This window comes from Tasmannia lanceolata, unplaced genomic scaffold (genome assembly GCF_043159265.1).
Source record: "Tasmannia lanceolata isolate RefF3 unplaced genomic scaffold, GAP_Taslan_0.1 ptg000018l, whole genome shotgun sequence".
In the NCBI taxonomy this organism is placed as follows: domain Eukaryota; kingdom Viridiplantae; phylum Streptophyta; class Magnoliopsida; order Canellales; family Winteraceae; genus Tasmannia; species Tasmannia lanceolata.
The window spans coordinates 18,905,962-18,926,868 of NW_027518695.1; positions in this window are offsets into that span (position 1 = coordinate 18,905,962).

The window sequence follows — 20,907 nt, forward strand, 5'->3', positions numbered from 1 at the left end:
GCTTCTACGCAGACTAACGGAAGAATTGCATTACTCTTTGGTGGTGGTGTCATTCCAGTTCTCTGTTGTAGTGAAAGTGCTTGTGATCCGTTTTGATGTCCCAACATGGTACCACTATATGATTAAAGACAAAAACTATTGATGATTATAGGTTTCTATTGGAATCACAGATATGAATTAATAATTGTATGCTCTCTTTATTAGTGTCCTCTAATATGGATTATGACTTTTTAAGGTCACAGAGATTGCTGGAGGACTGTGCAATTGGAACTGAGAATAACAAGATTGCATTGCACTTTGACAAGGTTTTATAGCCTAACTTGTGATTGTTGCAACCACATCTTATAAATGTAGTCATCACCTAAAATGTTTACATACCTACCTGTGGGGGAAGATGGAAGCTTTTAGCTGTAAAATCAACATGTATTTTGTTGTTATATGTTGTTAACATACTGTAGTTCCACGTGCAACGCACGTGCACTTTTACTAGTATTATATAATGAGGAATGATAGATGCGACGGCCCTCTTTATGCAACCTTGAATAGATCCATGTCATTTTTAAAGTCAGTAGAGAAACTGAATTCGGTAGGGTAATTTTGCCATTTTAGCAATAAATACTCCAAAGAACCACCACCACCACCACCGCTGCACTCGCCTTCAAGATCGACACTCGATTGTTTTAATGGAAGTCCTGCCCTTCTTATGCAACAAAGTGGTGGCCACTGCTTTGTTGATATTGGCACCCTTGGCTTTTCCTAAACTATGTTTGGACTTTGGAGAGGCCATTATTTTCCTTTTCTTTTAAATAATGATTTTTCTTTAAAACTATATTGGAATCCGCACTGCAGTGGTGAAAACATCGTCGCCCTTTTTCTTTTACCTTTGAATTTGTATTGTTTAACTGTTCTAGAGATTTTAAATGGTGTAAGCCCCTTATAGTCCCCTATTTTTCAAAAAGTACTGTGTGGAGCACATCATATGATGATCCAAACCGTCCATGTGATTGAACACAATGTAAATAGCATGTGCTCCAAAAATCATTTCCATAGGATGATCCTAGCCCTCCGATCTATAGATGTTAAGATAATATGCAGTTCTTCTAAGATCAGAGGGTTGGGATCATCCTATAGAAATGATTTGTTTGGCACAACCTATTTACATTGTGCCCCATCATATGGACGGTTTGGATCATCGTATAGTGTGGTCCGCACAGTACTTTTTGAAAAATACAGGACTATGGTCTATGAGGGCTTACACGACACTTTTTCCTCATTAATTGGTTCTCTAGAACATCGTATTGTTTTCTTTGTTTTTTAATACTTTTTATGTGCCAGGGATTGGTTCTTAGGATTCAAAACCAATTCATTTTGTACAATCTTATTTAATCAAGGGCCCTTAATCAATTTGAAAACCCTTTATATTTTCTTCTTGGTAATTTTAGATCGTCAAAGTTCTTTCATGTTATTTTTGATGATTCAGTTATGATTTTTACGAAGTTTGGTAGGATGATTTTTAAGGGGTAACATGATGCATCATATCACAATGTGGCAGATAATCAAACCACTCTAGCAGTTTGGTAGAAACCCCCCTCCAAGCAAGCAAATCCGCCTTCTCATTAGCCGACCTTCTGACATGATTAAACACAATAGATGATCCCATGATTAAATCCTCTATTTAAAAAAAAACAGCCAGGAATCTCAAAGGAGGAGCCACCCCTCCCTGAAGCCACTGAATCACATTCAAAGAATCTCCTTCCACAATAGCTTTATCCAACATGCCTCTGCCAAGACTCTTAATACGATGATAAGCAGCCCTAACTTCGGCTTCCGATGCAGCACAAAAACCAACTGGACCAGAGAATGCCCAAAGAAAAGTCACTTTAGCTTTCAAAGCCTGTGTTCTCCATCTTAATAATTATGATGATAATAATAATAATATTATTGTTATTATGAAGGGATTTGCTAGGCAATTTCGCAAAAAGCCATTTCGCAGCTCAGTTTTACCGGATAGAACATCCATCTCAGATGAATTAAATGAATAACCAAAATCTGATAAAAAGTGAGCATGTGTGGCTGTTCTGTTCTGCAAAAGTGAGCCGCAAAATGGCTTTCAGCAAAATTATTTAGCATGCACACCCTGAATTATTTAGTTGTTTAGATAGTTTTGTTCCTAGCCTTTCCTAGTTCATAGATAAGTTTAGTTGTTTAGATGGCTATGCCTTTCTTAATTTGTAGCCACTTTTTAGCTTTTAGGAATCTTTTAAAATGTTATTAGAAATGATATATGGATGGTTGAATTCTTGTTTAAGGAATAAAATTTCTTCTTAGCAGTTTTGCTATTCACAGTATAACGTGAGATTACTCGAAATTATCGATTGTTTATCTCTCTTTAATCATCGCAGCTGAGCGCCCCACTAGAACTAAAATACAAGTATGTGGCTATGCATTCAAGGTCAGCAAATTCCACTTGGAACATCATTGATGGATTGAGATTCTAGAACTCCCAATCTTCTCCATGGCTACATCCCAATTCATTAAAGATGATGAAATACTAACGAATTTGACAGCCTTCCCTTGTTCTTTACACAACCAATTTTCTGAATTTGACATCCTTCCCTCCCCTAGGCTCTTGGCTACGCGCATCCCAAACATGATGATACCGGATTGGGCACTACAATCTAATTGTGGGATAGTTTACTTGTGTCGGAATCATAGAGATACCTTCACTTCCATGTGGCATTTCGTTAAACAAGTTTAGAAATGCGAGTCTACCACTTTCTCTAGAGGAGGCCTTAGAGTTGTTTTGCACGGTGTGTCCACATATGGTCCTTATTGGGATTGTGAGTTGGGGTACTGGAAGGCAAGCCTGGAAAGGCCTGAAAGGGTCATGTTCTTGAAGTATGAGGAAATGAAACAAGAACCCATACTTCATTTGAAGAGGTTAGCTAAGTTCTTGGGGTATCCTTCTTTCCAAAGGAAGAAAGTGAAGGGGTGGTTTGCAGTTTTAAGGAAATTGCATCAATTTGGAAGTGAACAAGACTGGAAAAGCGGAGCAAGGCCATGAAATTAGACTGTTCTTTAGGAAAGGGGAGGTGGGTGATTGGGAAAATCATGTGACCCCTCCAATGACAGAGCATTTGGATCAGCTCACAGAGCAAAAGTTTCATAGTTCTGGTCTCCCTTTCCGTGCTTAGTTATTGGGTCATCTTCATATGTGAGCTTTTCTTATCTTGTGTGTGTTTGGGAAAATCATCTGACCCCCCACCCCCTACTGGCTGTGAAGCCACAACCGGTAAAACAGTGGTACTCACCACCCGCCTCTCTCTCTCTAATATGCAACTATTTGTGGGGCCCAACAGTTGAATTGTTTAAATCTTTGAACAAGGTATGCCCCACCCAGCAATACTCTGGGTGGGTGTGTGTGTGTGTGTGAGAGAGAGAGAGAGAGAGAGAGAGAGAGAGAGAGAGAGAGAACCGTTTTGGAGAGTTGGAGAAAACGAGAAACGAGGAAGAATTCTAGAGGAGAAAATCATCTTCTAAAGGTATGTGATAGATTGAGTTGTAATTTTCATTGTTTTAATCTTTGAATTTCCGATAGAGAATCATCTTGTCCATGGGAATAAGGTTTTAGAAGATTCAGTATAGGGTTTGTGATTGAGAAATCTCCATCTAATGAGTTTTATTAAAAAAATGGGTGGGAGATTTATGATTAAAATCACAAATAAGGATCAAATCTTGAGTTTCCCATGAGAAAGATTTGATTCATGGGAAAAGTGTTGAAAAGTGTTGGAGTAAAATTTGTGTAATGGTTCATCTAAGAAAAGATAAGAAGATAGGAAGATGCTTCAAGGCACGTAAATGCTTTCCTTAAGACGATATTCGCCCCCACCAGTAGTGTGCACAGGGGACCACGAACTCGCCTCCAAGATACAATGAAGCCCGGTTTCAAACCGATTGTTTGATGACGTTCTGCACTAAACGGAATCAAGCCTGAATCACCTTTAAATTTTGTAAGTATTTGAGTCCTAAGTGTTCTGTTTCTGCAGAAAATAGAATACTTGATAGTATTTCTAAATTGTAAAAAACAGTAACTTTATAGGGGTTTAGAGAGAGAGAGAGAGAGAGAATTGTGTTGGAAATAGTAATTTTGGGTATGCCAAAGTAGAAATCCGAATTCTGTATAGAATGAGTATTTTCTACTGTTTTTATAGAGCTTCTGGTGGCTTTTCCTGTTGAAAAACATCTTTTCTAGACATCCTTTCAGCGGGTTTGAATTCTGACCATTAGATTATGTCTAATCGCGACTCTACGGCTCAGATCAATCCTGGAGTGACCGTTGGCTTGTGTAAAAACCCTTCCAACTCCGAACCGCTAGATTGCCCATCTATGGTGCAGATCGCACCCTTTGGGCCTTTGACCAATGAGTAGATGGGACACCATCCAACGGTCATCTTCCACTAGCCGTTACACTACGATTTGACGCTTCGAATCGCACCCGCTCACGCACTATCCATTGGAGCCCCTAGGCCTGCTGGGCTAATCATTGGGCCTGAACTCAAGCCCAACCCGACCGAACCATTCAGTCTACCCACTTGACCGATCCAAGTCGATCTTGATCCAACGGTCCGGATCAAATCGGGAAAAATGAAAGGCTCCAATCGCTCCTCGCTACGGTGCGGTGGTCAAAGTGCGCCTAAAAAAGCGCCCTATAGCCCATTGCCCACGCGCGCGCGTGTGAACAGTGTGTTGCACCGTCCCGCGGTTCAACCCATGGCTAAGACCCATTGTGCACCATAACAAAGAAAAGAAAAAGAGTAAAGCTTTATAAGCCCAACTCTTTCTTTCTTATGAGTCGGTACGGGACTATCCTTTCACACTACTTTTGCACTCTTCTCTTTCTCTTGTAAAAAGCAACTCTTTCGAAAGAAAAGTTTTTCATTTTCTAAAACACACTTAGAAAATATTTTCCAACCAATATCTTTTTACCAAAAAAATAAGATTTTGAAAACATTTTCCAAACACTATCTTTTGACCAAAACATAAGATTTTGAAAATCAAAATCTAACAAAAAGAACTATCAATGTTGAATTGAGCAAAGATTAGGGTTCTTCAGAGGGTTTTTTTCCAAAGATTTCAATGATCTTTTCATGTTCAAATAATCCTAATCAAGTAAGAAAATAAAAGAGAGATTAAGCGAGTGCATTTCCATGGAAAATAACTCAACCTGTACAGAACATGATATAACTTGCAAATCATATACAACAACACACCGTACTTGATCTAATCTTTTTCATCAGTAAAACATGCAAAAACATGCTTTAAAAGAAATAACAATACACAGGATTTCGAACATGGTTTTAAGAGTCCGTAAACATGGTTTAAAAATATGAATCATATGCATGACGGTAAAGCACGGAGAAAACACCAATATAAGAATACAAGTTACTTTCCCAATTAAATATCAATATCCTCCCACAACCAAGTCTCTAAATTAATTTACCAAGTAGTGTCACCATACAATTAGATCATCTGGAAGTTAATGTTTAAATGCAAGCACAAGTCAATTGGGGTGAGTTCGTGTCCCAAAAGTCAAACCCAAGAATTCAAACCACAATCGGTCAACCGATGGCCTCTTCGGCCGGCTGACCCTGTGGTTTTGGAAAATTTCAAAAACCCATCCAGTTAGGTTCGGTGTGCCGAATCCTCATTCGGTCGACCAAACTCGCAATTCTAGGTTTTTCCCAGAATGCACGATTCACATTCGTTTTCCAGGGTTTTCACCACAGACCCTATGTTTTCTTCAAGAAGAAAACATCAAAGAATACCCTATGATTTTAATCCTTGATTCCCTTAAGACTTTCTTCTCGAACCGACAGCTGATTCACTGGGATCCTTGCAACCCAAGGATCCCTACGAATCGAAGGCCTCACTAGAAACTCTCTGGACGATGGCCGACAATGAAAGATCACAAAAGTCACGATTTACTATATGTAAATTGTTCCTAACATGTTCTTTTCCAACTTAGAATAGAGATCGATAACGCTTCGTAGCTCGGAGATCATTCTTCCAAGCGCGAACCTCCTTCGTTAAGATACAGTTTACAACTCTATAATTGTATTTATACCCTTAAATCCTATGTTTAATGTAAATTTACTGAAATAAGCCAAATTATTTCCATAGTTACCAAATTGCCCTTAAGAAAAAATTGACGGAAACGTCCTCGGCTAGGGCGTTTCACATAAGATGAAGAAAAACACTTCTAAAGAAGATGGTGAAATTGACAGATAATTTGTTAATTTTCAAATTGATTTTTGGCTTTTGTAGGGATTCATCCCCCATTTTTTTGTTTCTTGTGCATGTGTGGCCTTTTTTTTCCCCTCCCAAACGGGATTCCCGTTTTGCCTCCCATAAGATAATGTTCTGGATTGTCTCACCCACACAAGGAAGCTTGCGAACGATTGGTGGCCGGATGAAGTTTGAGAACTACAAAATATCTGAGTAAGTCAAACCATTTAAGTTTGTGTACCTGAAGCTTGAGATATATAGAACTAGACTATAAGTATGTGGCTATGCATCCAAGGTCTACAAGTTCAAACTAAGTTAAGTAAATTAAGGACCAAGCATCAATGCTTATAAATTCAAATTAAGTTTTGAATGGTCTGGATTGCGTCACTGACACTCTTGTAAGATGTAACACAAGAATGTTTATTGTGTGTACCAGGATGGAGGAAAGTTGGTAGATGAAGGGTCAGATATATAATTAAAACAAATTATCACAGAGGAAGCTTTAGAACTGGAGTATAAGTATGTGGCTATGCATCCAAGCTTTGCAAATTCCCCTGTGGACATTATTGATAGCTTGAGATCTTCAGATTCCTAATCTTCTTTATGGCCACATCCCAATTTCTTAAAGACAATGAAATATTAGGGAATGAATGCAAGGAACTAATCTCGTCCCTTCCAAGAGGGAAAGCATGGTCCCTACCTTACATGTACCAATATCAAGGTTTCTGGTATTTTCTACGTTACTTGAAAGGAGCAGTGGGATTCCATCAACAGTTTCAACCCCGTGACGACGATGCATTTTTGGTCACCATGCCGAAATCCGGAACCACTTGGCTGAAGGCACTTGCTTTTGCAGTTGTGAACCGGACTCGTTACCTTCTCACTGACCACCCCTTGCTCAAAACTAACCCCCATGACCTTGTCCCTTTTGTCATCTTGAAGTTATTTTCATATAACCAACTTTCTGAATTTGAGAGCCTTGGCTACCCATATCCCTTACACGTTGTTACCAGAATCGGCAATACAGTCGAATTGTCGCGTAGTTTACTTGTGCCGGAATCCTAGAGGTACCTTCATTTCAATGTGGGCGTTCTCGGGCAAGCTTAGAGATGAGAGTCTAGGACTACTTTCTCTAGACGAGGCCTTTGAGTTGTTTTGCACTGGAGTTTCTTGCTTTGGTCCTTATTGGGATCATGTATTGGGGTACTGGCAGGCAAGCCTGGAAAGGCTTGAAAGGGTCTTGTTCTTGAAGTACGAGGAAATGAAACAAGAACCTATACTTCATTTGAAGCGCTTGGCTGAGTTCTTGGGGTATCCTTTCTCTCTAGAGGAGGAGAGAGAAGGGGTGGGGGAAGAAAATATCAAAGCTATGCAGTTTTAAGAATTTGAGCAATTTGGAAGCAAACAATACAGGAACCGTAGTGATTGGCATTGACAAAGTGATTGGCATTGACAAAAAGGTGTTCTTTAGGAAAGGGGAGGTTGGTGATTGGGCAAATCATTTGACCCCTTCAATGATTGAGCGTTTGGATCAGTTGGTGGAGCAAAAGTTTAATGGTTCTGGTCTCACTTTCCTCTATTAGTTATCTGGCCATCTTCCTATGTAAGCTTTTCTTATCTTGTCTTTGTTTGATTTCCAATAACACTTAAGAAGCTTTTCTTATCTTGAGTTTGATTGTTTTCCAATAAATCCTTGTTTGGATTATGTGTTTGAGTAGTAAGAGAGCAAGAAGAAATCAATGAACTATACGTTATGTTCTATTTATGCCCATTTTTTTTTGAAAGAAGACAATTTTATTGATACTATGGAGATTACAATGGGGACCAGAGGTCCCAACTAGCAAAATATAGAATCAATTTAGGATGGCCAGGAGCATACTCCTAGACCAGTTAAAACAAAAGAAGAAAATCTACTAATTCATTAATTACAGTAAGGACCACCAATCAATGCATTGCCACCCTGCCGAGTAACTAATTTACCTCCCCTACTATCTAGAAACACAGCCTAGAGAGTCTTCACCACTCCCCCAACATTCCAAAGCACTACCCCAAGGCCTTCAGCAGATCGAAACCAACGAAAAGTGCCATATTTGGGGGCTTCTCATGCAAGGCTTTCCTCAAAACAGACTTGTCATCACCATTTAGATAGTCATTTAGTTTGGTGATTTTGGCAAGCCATCAAAGCCAGGAGCGACTCAACCATACCACGCTGAGTCGGGGACTCTAGCAGATATACAACCCCAGAACATGGAATTAGGACATCCAGACGGTCGTTGATCGCCAAGCTTTTCTACACCATACGGCTACCCACCGCCTTAGTGTGGAATCGTTTATGTCTCCATCCAAAGCAAAATCCAATCCCCCAAATCCTGGTGTAATCCCAGAGCAAAATAAAGAGAGAGAGAGAGCTAGCTACTTAGGGAAATTGATCTTCCTGGCTCCTCAAGGGAGGCCATTCCTTCTTTGTTAAGGATCTTGTTTTCCAAACTAGATGGAGATGGCCTTTTAATAGCTAAATCATGGAGAATAGAGCCTTGAAACCTCCCCTCCTAGGGAGAAGAGCTAAGTCTGACAATACGCCTCCCTAGCTATCAAGAAATATAAAAAACAAAACCTCCAACTACTTTTAATTGTCATAGTCTTTTCCTAACCCGGGAACCCCAGCTATAAAATTAGATATAGGTGGGGCCAGATCTAGGAGGCCAGGAATAGGACTTTAAGAGTCTAAACAATCTGCTAAATTTCTTCTTTACACCCGGTTTGGAACCCAAGATAGAACTCATCTTATTCATAATGAGCTGATCTTGGGAACTTAAACCCCTGACTGGGAAGGTTGAATCTTTGTAAAAACCGCCAGGGGCGCGATTGACATAATTCTTCCTGACGTATGGAGCATGCTTCCGTCTGATGTGGAGAGTTGGTTTCTTGGGACTCACCAATGATCCTAAAATATCTTCATGCCTCTGTTCCTATCTCATCATACCTTTTTCTGAATTAGCTAATGGCTCCATCTCAATCCTCCCAATGGGACCCAACGGTTCGCCAGGCAAAGGCCTTGAGGTCGTCGGAGGCTGATCCGCCGCTAAGGAGGAACCTAATTTCTAGATGGCGCATTCAGGGGTTTCCTTCGAGAGCTCAACCCCAATGGGATAGACCTGGTCGTAGATTTTGAGCTTTACACCAGAGTTAGGGAAGAGCCATCGAGGGGCTAGGATCTTAGCCGAAACGAAGCTCATACAATTTTGATGGTTGCCCTCCATCTTGGTTTCTACAACCTTGCCAAAAAGGCCCCCTAAAGCCTCCACCGTAGAAACAGCCCAAGCATGCAAAGTGATGCCACAAAAACGAATCCAAATTGCCTCCTCTCCTTGAATAAAATCCTTTTCCAAGGTGAGAGGGAGAGAAGATGGTTGTCCAAGGCCATAGATCCCTTAGCAATGATCTGTGAAGCCTGCAATTCTGAATCAAACATAAAAAGAACTTCATCCTTTGCCAATAAAGACGGGCAATGTAATGATGGGAGTTCTCAGGATACTTGTGCCCACTTCCACAGCTCCTGCAAAGACTCATTATGGTTTTTCTTTTTCCCGATAAAAGAGGATCGGAGAGAACTTGATCGCACATCTAATTCCTGCCCTGGAATAGATAAAATTGGAATCACAGAGTTTCTGTTGCGATAAATTTTGCCCGAATCAGGCCACAGGCTATCTTCATCATCCTTAGGTTGCGCCCTAGGTCGAGGGATCCATTTTAATGATGATCTGGTCGAATGACACCAGCGACATTCAACTCGCCATTTATAGTTTAGGTATTGACAAGGAGAGCAAAACCATGCCCCAAGCCTTTTATCTTGGACATGAGTGGGTCTCCCTGGAGATACTCCTTTCCCACCCCAAGAAGGAGGAGGGGAGGAGATCAGTCTAGACTGTGGGCATCTTTTGCATCTAAACCGCCATCCAAAGTTGTGATAGCGACAATCCACCAATCCTCTTCCCTGGAATTTTTCATCTCCCAGCTCCCCGCACCAACGTACATTTACCGATTTACATCTCATGAAACATACATTTTCTCTTTATTCTACTTTCCAACAATCCAAAGATAGAAATCATTGAGTATTCTAGACAATTCTTGAACATCACTACAAAAATATGATTAAGACATTTACTGCTCCCACGTAAATAAGAAGCAGTGCAGATCACATTATTTGGTCCATATATAGTGAAGAAAAAGAATTGTTCCGGTGCCTTCCTTTTTTTTCAGTGAATATATAAAGAATTACTCGGTGCCTTTGATAATGAAAAAAAGGTAACGCGCTGTGTGTATCACATTATTTGGTGCATATGATTAAGACATTTTTCTGGTGCCTTCCATTTTTTTTGGGGTCTTCCATTTTGTCGACCTGTGATTCTTCTTTCTCCTCTTTTGCTTCTTCCTCTTCCTCTTCCTCTTTATTTTCTTCTTGTCTCCCCTCATCTTCTTCACCCTCTTCAGAGTTGCAGTAATATGCTCGGCGAAGAGGGAAAAACAAAAAGAAAAAAAGTGATGAAGAAGAGTGCATTTTTATATTTTTATTGTGCGGTGCCAGAATGATGCTGAATTAAATATAAGCTCATCCACCTATCATTTCAGAAATAAAATGATTTTTTTTTTGTAAATTTTTTTTTCTGGAAAATTCAAGTTACCGACAAAGCATTAAATGCTTATAAATTAAGACAAGATTTGCCTTCCCATATGATTGGGTAGTTGAAGTTTAATTGAGATATCTAGAACCGAAGTCTAAGTTTGTTGGTATGCATTCAAGGCCCTCAAATACCATCAGGATCGAACATTAATAATAGCATGTGATCCTCAGACTCTGCAATCTGAGGTGTGCAGTAGTAGGGAGTCAAGGCTGATGACCTCACAGGTTTGGGAGCCTCCAAGTAATGGATTTGTCAAGCTAAATTTTGATGATTCAAGCTTATGAAATTCTAGGCAGGCAGGAGTAGGAGTCTTCTAGGCCGTGTTTGGTTACGCAGCGCATAGACTCAGAGAGTAGTGGAATAAGTAGTTAACAGGGAGGATATTAGCATTGGATTTTCTTGGAATTACCTCGGAGAATAGTGGCAAGTAGTGTTTGGTTTCATGGCAGACTCAGCGAATAGTAGAATACTTATGAGAGGTCATTAGCAATATAGAGATGAGAGAGAGGGTGGAAGAGAGAAAGAGCACCATTCCCAAGAAACTTCAAGCAAAATCTACCTTTTTTGTGAAGTTAATTTGGTTTTGGTTTGTAAGTTATAAGGGGGGTGGGGGACAAGAACATCATCTCAGCAGACATGCAATAATTATGCAAGAGAGTTCAATGCTATATTGTCAACTGATGCATGTGCATCTCGTCGGGCCCTTCTGATCAACAGTCGGAAATCTCTGATCAACGATCGGGTCATCAGGGTTTGTCAAATAGATGATAAGTGCCAAATCGGCAATGGGTCCATTGAAATGGCATCGTCGTGTCACCTATCATTTTGGGAAACTTCTATTTTGGACACTTTTCAAATTTAGCAAGTTTTGAAAATAGAAACCTCTTTCCAAACTTGGAACTATTTCCTATATTTGGAAATACCCATTTGCCTCTTCAGTATTTGTAATTTCCATTTGGCTAGGGTTCTAATTTAGGAATTTCCTAAAATTAGCAATTTAACTCTTTCTATCAATAACCTACCTTTAAGGAAACACTATTGCCATTTGTGATTCCTTATGAGTGTAGTTAGGTAGCCAGTCCTAGAAAAGATAGGATATGGAAAGTGTATCTCTTCTACAGTGCATTTTTCCTTACTCTTCAACTGTAAGAAGGCAAGTGAGAATTAGAATTTTCCACCTGTTACTTGCCCAACATATAAAAGGCAATCATCTTGCTGTCCATTAAATTGTGCACATGGAAGAAGGCTTGAGTTTTGGGTACGTTATTTCTCATATGGAAATATGTTTCCAATGGTGACTTTCTTACATGGTTTGGAGCATTGTTGTCATGCCTCGAACAGTATTCTTAGGCCGGTGCCTGTAACAGCCACCGCAATGTCCGTAGAATTACCCCCACGAACACACAAGGCTCAACTTCCAACAATTCACAAATTTACTCATAGTAGAATCGCTTTAAAAGGGTACACCTTTCAAAGCATTTACTAACTAGTGCGGAAGCTAAATTTAGTTAATTGAAATAATATAACATCTCGAAAAAAGTCATAATAAGTCTTCTAAATACATCAACATCAAATCACCTCACCATGCTAATTACTGAACTAGAGAATAAAAAGCTGAAGTAAAATCTCTCGATCAAGGATGAGGAAAATCTCCACTGCTCAGGAACCTACTGGTGATCCTCAAGGTCTGAAAAATGGTAGTCAACAGTAATGAGGACTACGGCCCAGCTAGTAAACCATAACCGACACACACACACACACACACACACACACACACACACACACACACACACACACAGATATATATAACAGAAAAATGGTTTCTGCGCTCAAGCGCAGATAAGCTTCTCAGCGCTCGAGCAAAGAAACAAGGGGGGCAGTGTGTGTGTGTGTGTGTGTGTGTGTGTGTGTGTGTGTGTGTGTGTGTGTGTGTGTGTGTGTGTGTGTGTGTGTGTGCGGGGTGGGGGGGGGTGGGGATGATCCAAACCATTCATTTGGAAGGCCTCATCATGGATGGGGGGTCTACCAAAAATCAGCTCCATTGGATCACAATAGGGTGTCCATTTGTGGGGGGGAAATGGACAGATATTGTTTGTCCACAAATCTGTCCATTTTAGGCCCCACAAATGGACACCCTAAGGTGATCCAATGGAGCTGATTTTTGGTGGATACCCTATCCATGAAAGGGCTCATCAAATGAATGCTTTGGATCCCATCTAAAATGTGGCCCCACCTTGTTTTTGTGCTCGAGCGCAAATAAGCTTATCTGCGCTCGAATGCAGAAACCATTTCCTCATAATACAATGCAATGTCTGAAATCTAAACTTATGAAAATAATGTCAATGACAGTTTTCATGTTCCAAATCAACAATATTTCAAAGAAAAATTATTTGAAAAGCTACTTATGAAACAAAGTACATTATGAAGTTTTTTTAATTCATAACTTGACTAAAATCATTATTTTGGGGGTTTGTCAGTCTTCACTGAGGCCAATGTCACACCTCATTGGCAAGCAAGTACCCAAGCAAACAAGGTCACAACACACTGACCAACGTTCACGGGATTGTAGTCCCAAGTATGCGCAAATATATAATCAATTGTCCTCACCCTAAAATCCATCAGTGGTAGCCAGTGAAATCCATCGTCTATGGTAAAAGACACAAATAACCCTGCAAAATTGATCAATGGGGCCCGAGCTACGTTACTGGCTCCATCTCGACCATGGTCTATGTGATCACATCCAGGGTACAGACCCGCTGGCAGGTAGTGGGTACCAAGTCAGCGAAACACAACTCATACTGACAATTCCATACCAAGACTAGGGTAAGTCTCATTTTGAAGATTATATTAAATTCTAGAAAATATTTAGGTCTCAAGGTACTTAGGGTATCTTTCAACCCCTTCTTCTCGATGTGTCAAGGTTATCTTTCAAATTATGTGTCAAGGGTATTTTTTAACCCTACCAAAACATTATTCCAATGTGTCTTTCAATCCCATTTAGGTTCCTATGTCGAGGGTTTTTGTCAACTCAAATCAAGTTCAACTTTTCAAAATTTTGATTTACGATGTGAAATATTCTTTTCAAAATTTTCTTTGCAATTTTTGGATATCATACAAGATAGTCAAATTTATTCCCATATGAATCTTTGTTTACATCCATATGCATAACTAAATTATATCTCAGTTTGAAAAGATAATAAATTTCAAATGCATGAGTTTCCAACAGTACATGCACCATCACACACTATTCATGTAATTAAAGAACATAATATTTACAAAATAACCATAGAGTACATAAATGATCAATTCCGTTTAGTGTTACTAAATTCCTTTTCTTTTCTAAAATTCGCATGCATTCAACATACTTTATTCAAGGTCTAAATCAATTACAATAAGATTTAATGCCTTGTGATGTAGTTTGCTTATATTATAACTTAATACCCTGATCTAACCATAATGATGTAATAAACTAGTAGGGAACGGTCTACCTACCTCAATTTGCGATAATTTCAATGGCTCTGGGACAATTTCCAAAGTCATGAATCCTTCCCTTCTTCTCCCTTGAATGAACAAGATCATCCTCCAAACAGTTTTTCCTCTCCCTCAAAATCTCCATCTCTCTACTTCCCAATCTCTCTCTCAACAAGCAAAGTAAGGAGTATGGGGTGGTCGACTTCTTTAAATAGGGATGAAGGAGTAGTCGTGTGACCCTCCGCCTCCCCTTAATGCAAGACATAAGTGCTTTGCAAAACTGAAAACCCATTCACTTCCTCTTTTAATGCAAAACACAAGTCCCTTCTTAAATCACACGTTTTCTCTGCTTAAACATGTGCCCCAAGATCTTCTTCAATATAGGTGGATCTATATCATGAAGTTATTCTTGATAAATTAAGAGGTTGGGATTCACACGCACCCATGATTTTCATAAGGCTCCCATCTCATTCAAGAAGGTAAGCATCTATATATGGTGGTTTTTTATAGTTAATGGCTTTATTTACAGAAGAACATTCATTTTCAAATATGGAATTTAATTTGTCATCAAACCTTGCCAAAGTATCAAGACTTGGACGTTTCCATGCTTTGAGACTCCATTAAAGAGGAAAGCCCTCGCTTTAATCACTAATTAAGGTTGATATTTCAAAATTCCCCCCCTCTCTCTAATATTAATTGGTAGGCCTCTCTTCCTGTTGGCTGCAACTCAAGGAATAGATGTCCAACATAGGCTAGCAATCTTGAAAATTTGTATCCGAAATTCAATTTACATATATTTTTATTTTTTATAACGACACCCCCATACAAGCATCTAAAAACTTATGCCCATCTTTTGATAATGACACCCCAAAAACTTCCCAACTTGGGGCCGGGTATTACATTGTCCCATTCTTACAAAAATTTCGTCCTTTAAATATTCATATTGGAAGACAAAGGTCAGACTAAAACAAAAAAAGGATATTTGTCCTTTTTATGGGTTTTAAATTTTAAATTGGTGGAAATACCAAAATTTGAGGTGTGTGATTTTCCAATCAAAGACTTCATTTCCTTGTTTAAGAATTCAAAAATAGGAAGCCGGTCTCAACCATAGAGAGCTAAATTTCAATGAGGCATAGAACTCTGATGCAAAAGCATAAAGTCGATCATATGCCGCCACATTTATTATTTTGGTCTTGGTCTTTAATACTAGTCTTTGGTCTTTAATATTTAGTTTTTGGAAAGTTGTAGTTTTCTTAGTAAGTTGTGGTTTGTTTTAATTGCCTTGAAAGAGTGCTTTGACTAGCTAGTAACTTGTGTGTGTCTATGCATTTATAGAGTCTTGGACTACAAGTCTTTTGTTGTAATCTCTATAAGCATGAATGAGAATGGAAGGAAAAGGACTTTTGATTGCTGTAAAAATATTTATTTGCAAGTTTCCTTGCTCTTGGAGTTGAGTGATTCCTCCTACGAATCAAGCTTGTGGCTTGGTCGCGTCGAGTGGCTTCCGCGTTTAGCAACGTTGAGTGACGTTCGTTGCCTCCGGTTGAGGATTCCCAGAACTATCCTTTCTTCTTGGTTGAGATCATTTTGATCTTGGCCATCCCTCGTGGGCTCCTGCTTGCTTCAAACTCTACCAAACCCATATTGGAAATCAAGATAGAGAAGAGATTAGAGTGCTAATATAAAGCTAACCAAAGTGTGTTTAGACACTTTCAAAAGTTTCTCCCACCAAACATTGTTTTTAACTTGAGATAGGGTTTAAATATTAAAAGGGCTTAAGTGTAACATAGACAATTTGATCATTAAAATACATAAGGTGTAGATATTAAAAAGGGTTAGGTATATATGATAGATAAAGGGTGTAAATATCAAAAGGCATAGGTATGGTTTATAGCATTTGGTCATTATAATAGATAAAGGGTGTAGATATCAAAAGGTTGGGTGTAAATCCAAAACTAAAATTAGAAATTGGATTTCAATATCAAGTTTAAGAGTAAACTCATCTAAATTCTTTATCAAGTCATTTTCCAATATTTAGTAAAGCACCTTAATCTGCATGCTTAAAAAATGTTAATTTAGCTTCCACTAAACACTTCCATCAAGACTACCAAATTGTAAAATTTCTAATTCTCCGTACCACTACTAGTCCCTTTCCATTTAGTACTTTTGAAATTAAAACCTATTAAACTTCAACTGAAAAGAAATAAAACTTATCATTTGGAGCTTGTCTTAGTATCCGATCTAGAATCTTGAATTAATATCCACTTAGAAACTTTTGAAATCAATACCCATTAAATTGGAAACCATTAGATCTTGATGTGTGGTTGACATTAATTCCTGATCAAAGAAACCGAATGACTACAATGGCATCCAAATCCAAAAATGATCATACGGATTTAGTAGCCCCTTCCAATTTATATAGCCTTTCTTTAATCTGATCATTGATCTAAAAAGAGAAAAAAATCTTCAACGGTCTAAACTTTGATCATGAAAATTTCAACGGTAAGATCACGATGCTAAAGATTTCAGCCTTTAACCTGATTAATCCAATCATTTTGATTACCATTGCAAAACATTCAGCCTTCGATCATTTGAGAAGTATCTACATCACCAACCCAAGGTGGGGCCTGGTGTTACGAAATTCGTAAAGTCTTACATAGTTTTGAAAGTCTATAGGTTCTTAAGCTTATGCTCTGATACCACTTTTACTGTCACGCCCCGAACCGTATTCTTAGGTTGGTGCCGCAATGTCCGTAGAGTTACCCCCACGAACACCCAAGGCTCAACTTCTAACAGTTCGCCAATTTAGTCATAGTAGAATCACTTTAAAAGGGTACACCTTTCAATGCATTTACTAACTAGTGCGGAAGCTAAATTTACTTAATTGAAATAATATAACATCTCGAATAAAAAAGTCATAATAAGTCTTCTAAATACATTAACATCAAATCACCTCACCACGCTAATTACTGAACTAGAGAACAAAAGGCTGAAGTAAAATCTCTCGATCAACGGTGTGGCAAATCTCCACTGCTTAGTGAACATATTGGTGATCCTCAAAGTCTGAAAAATGGTAGTCAACAATAATGAGCACAATAGCCTAGCTGATAAACCATAACCGACTAGCTAATACACATTCACACACACACACACACACACACACACACACACACACACACACACATATATATATATATATATATACAATGCAATTTCTGAAATCTTGACTTATGCAAATAGTGTAAATGACATGTTTTCATGTTTCAGATAACAATATTTCAAAGAAAATTTATTTGGAAAGCTACTTATGAAATAAAGTACATTTTGAAGTTTTTTTAATCCATAACTTGTTCAAAATCATTATTTATGCGATTTGTCAGTCTTCTCTAAGGCCACAAGTACCCCAGCAAACGAGGCCACACCACATTGACCAACGTTCACAGGATCGTGGTCCCAAGTGCGCGCAAATATATAATCAATCGCCCTCACTCCGAAATTCATTAGTGATGGCCTTCGAAATCCATCGTCTATGGCAAAGGACACAGTTAACCCAACGAAATCCATCACTTGGGCCCGTGCTACGTTATGGGCTCCATCTCGACCATGGTCTATGTGATCACATCCAGCCTACAGACCCGCTGGTAGGTAGTGGGTACCAAGTAAGCGAAACACAACTCATACTGAAAATTCCATACCAAGACTGGGTAAGTCTTATTTTGAAGATTATATTAAATTATAGAAAATATTTAGTTCTCAAGGTACTTAGGGTATCTTTCAACCCCTTATTTTCGATGTGTCAAGGTTATCTTTCAAATTATGTCTCGTGGGTATTTTTCAACCCTACCAAAATATTATTCCAAGGTGTCTTTCAACCCATTTAGGGTACTATGTCGAGGGTGTTTTTTTCAACTCAAATCAAGTTCAACTTTTCAATCCATCTCAATTTTGGATATTGTAATCAACTAAAAACTATGTATTTTGATTTACGATGTGAAATATTCTTTTCAAAATTTATATGCAATTTTTTGGATATCATACAATATAGTCAGCTTTATTCCCATATGAATCTTTGTTTCCATCCATATGCATATATAACTATATTATATCTCAATTTGAAAAGATAATAAATTTCAAATGCTTGAGTTTCCAACAGTACATGCACTATCACACACGATTCATGTAATTAAACAACAAAATATTTACAAAAAATGCATAGAGTGCATAAATGATCAATTTCATTTAGTGTTACTAAATTCCTTTTCTTTTCTAAAATTCAACATACTTTATTCAAGGTCTAGATCAATTACAATAAGATTTAATGCCTTATAATGTAATTTGCTTATATTATAACTTAATACCCTGATCTAACCATAAGGACGTAATACACTAGTAGGGAACGGTCTACCTACCTCAACCATAGGTGCACTTCCAAAGGCTTAAACAACATTTCCTAGCTTGACAACACAAGTTTCAAGAAAGAAGGGAGAGGAAAACTAAACTTAGTTTGACTAATACTTAAGGCTAACTTACTAAACTTAATAGGGGTCTTTGGGACTTAATAAAACATAAATAAAAAATTAAAAATAACTTAAATAATAGCCAAAAACGTTTGGAATAATGGACTGGACAGCAGGCACAAAGAAACCAAAAACTGCTGAAATTCGTATGTTGCAGGCAGCTTAGACCCTTCTCAGAAAAATAGCCATAACTCCCTCCACAGAACTCCGATTTGCAAACTGTTTGTTGCGTTGGAAAGTAGACTCGTAGGCCTTTCCAACCATGTATGGCTTGCTATTTTTAAATCTGTGAGTAATTTCAGCTTTGACCCAAAAGATGACCCAAAATCATGGACTGCAACTGTTTTTGGACCTTTAAACTTGGGGCCTAGGCTCGATGGGCCTAGTGGGCTCAGATTGAGGATCCATTAAATATAGCTCCGGCGTTAACAATTCATTTTCAATTATGGAATTTAATTTTCCATCAAACCTTGCCAAAGTATCACCAAGGCTTGGACGTTTTCTTGCTTTGAGACTCCATTACAGAGGAAAGCCCTCCTTTTAATGGCTAATTGAGGTTCATCTTTCTAAACTCCCTTCTCTCTTTGTCTAATATTAATTGTTAGACCTCTCTTCCTATTGGCTGCAACTCAAGGAATATATGTCCAACGTAGGCTAGCAATCTTGAAAATTTATATCCGAAATTCAATTTACATATATGTTTATTTTTTATAACGACATCTAAAAACTTATGCCCATCTTTTGATAATGACACCACAAAAACTTCCTAACTTGCGGTCGGGTATTACATGAAAGATTTTTTCTTCCTACCGAGTGTGATGAAAGCTTTTTTCTTCCTCCAATATCACAGATCGAAGAGTACATCGAGAGCATATTTTCCGGCCAAACCAAGTCCCCGAACCCACCCAAAATTGTCATAGTACCTGCTCATTGGAATTATCTGATTCTCTGGAACGGACTTCAGTTCGAGGTCGGCACAAGAAGTATCTCCGCTATGGCTATCTAGATCCTAGCTCTACTCACTTGCAACATTGCGAACCTGAACTCGTGGACGAGTTCTTTCTAAGACGGGGATAAGGGTGCATGTGCATCTCATCAGGCCCTTCCAATCAACAGTCGAAAAATCTCTGATCAACTATTGGTCCGTTAGAGTTTCTCAAATCGATGATCCGCCCCAAATCGGCAATCGATCTGTTGAAATGACATCGTCATGTCACCTGCCATTTTGGGAAGCTTCTAATCTCGGAAATTTATATTTTGGACACTTTTCAAAATTAGCAAGTTTCGAAATTAGAAATCTCTTTCCAAACATGGAATTGTTTCCTGTATTTGGAAATACCCATTTTCCTCTGCATTATTTGTCAGTTCCATTTTTAGGGTTCTAATTTAGGAATTTCCTAATTAAAAAATTAGCAACTCAGCCCTTTCTATCCATAACCTACCTTTAGGTGGAAACTGTGGGACCCGGGCCGCGGACAAGAACCGTGTCCTTCATAAGGTAGGCTCTACGCCGCAGCCCTAACCTCCACATAGGGGCTATGGCTATCGATGTTGCCAATCTCGCACTCGAATCAATGGCATGCAATACCACCCGATTTTGGGTCAGATAACCCGAAACCGGATCGTATCGAAAATTTCCCCAAACGGATTGGAAATCTGATGGGGACAAAAGAAGTGTTGCCACCTAGGATGGAAGGCTTGGGACACTATATGTGACTCTGCATAAAAGGCAGGTTGACATCCCCAAAGTGGTGGGTCTGTGCCTGGTTACGAGTGGGGAAGGTGTTAGGCACCCCACTCGACGAATTTCCCCTAATCGGCTCAAATGTCGAAAAGCAAGCAATGGAAATGTATGTAAAGTGTCGATCAGGGAAATTTTGACCTAAGTGGGCCCAAGGGCCATCAGGGTCATGACTGGAATGAACATGACTGCATGAGAAGGGTGGCAATGA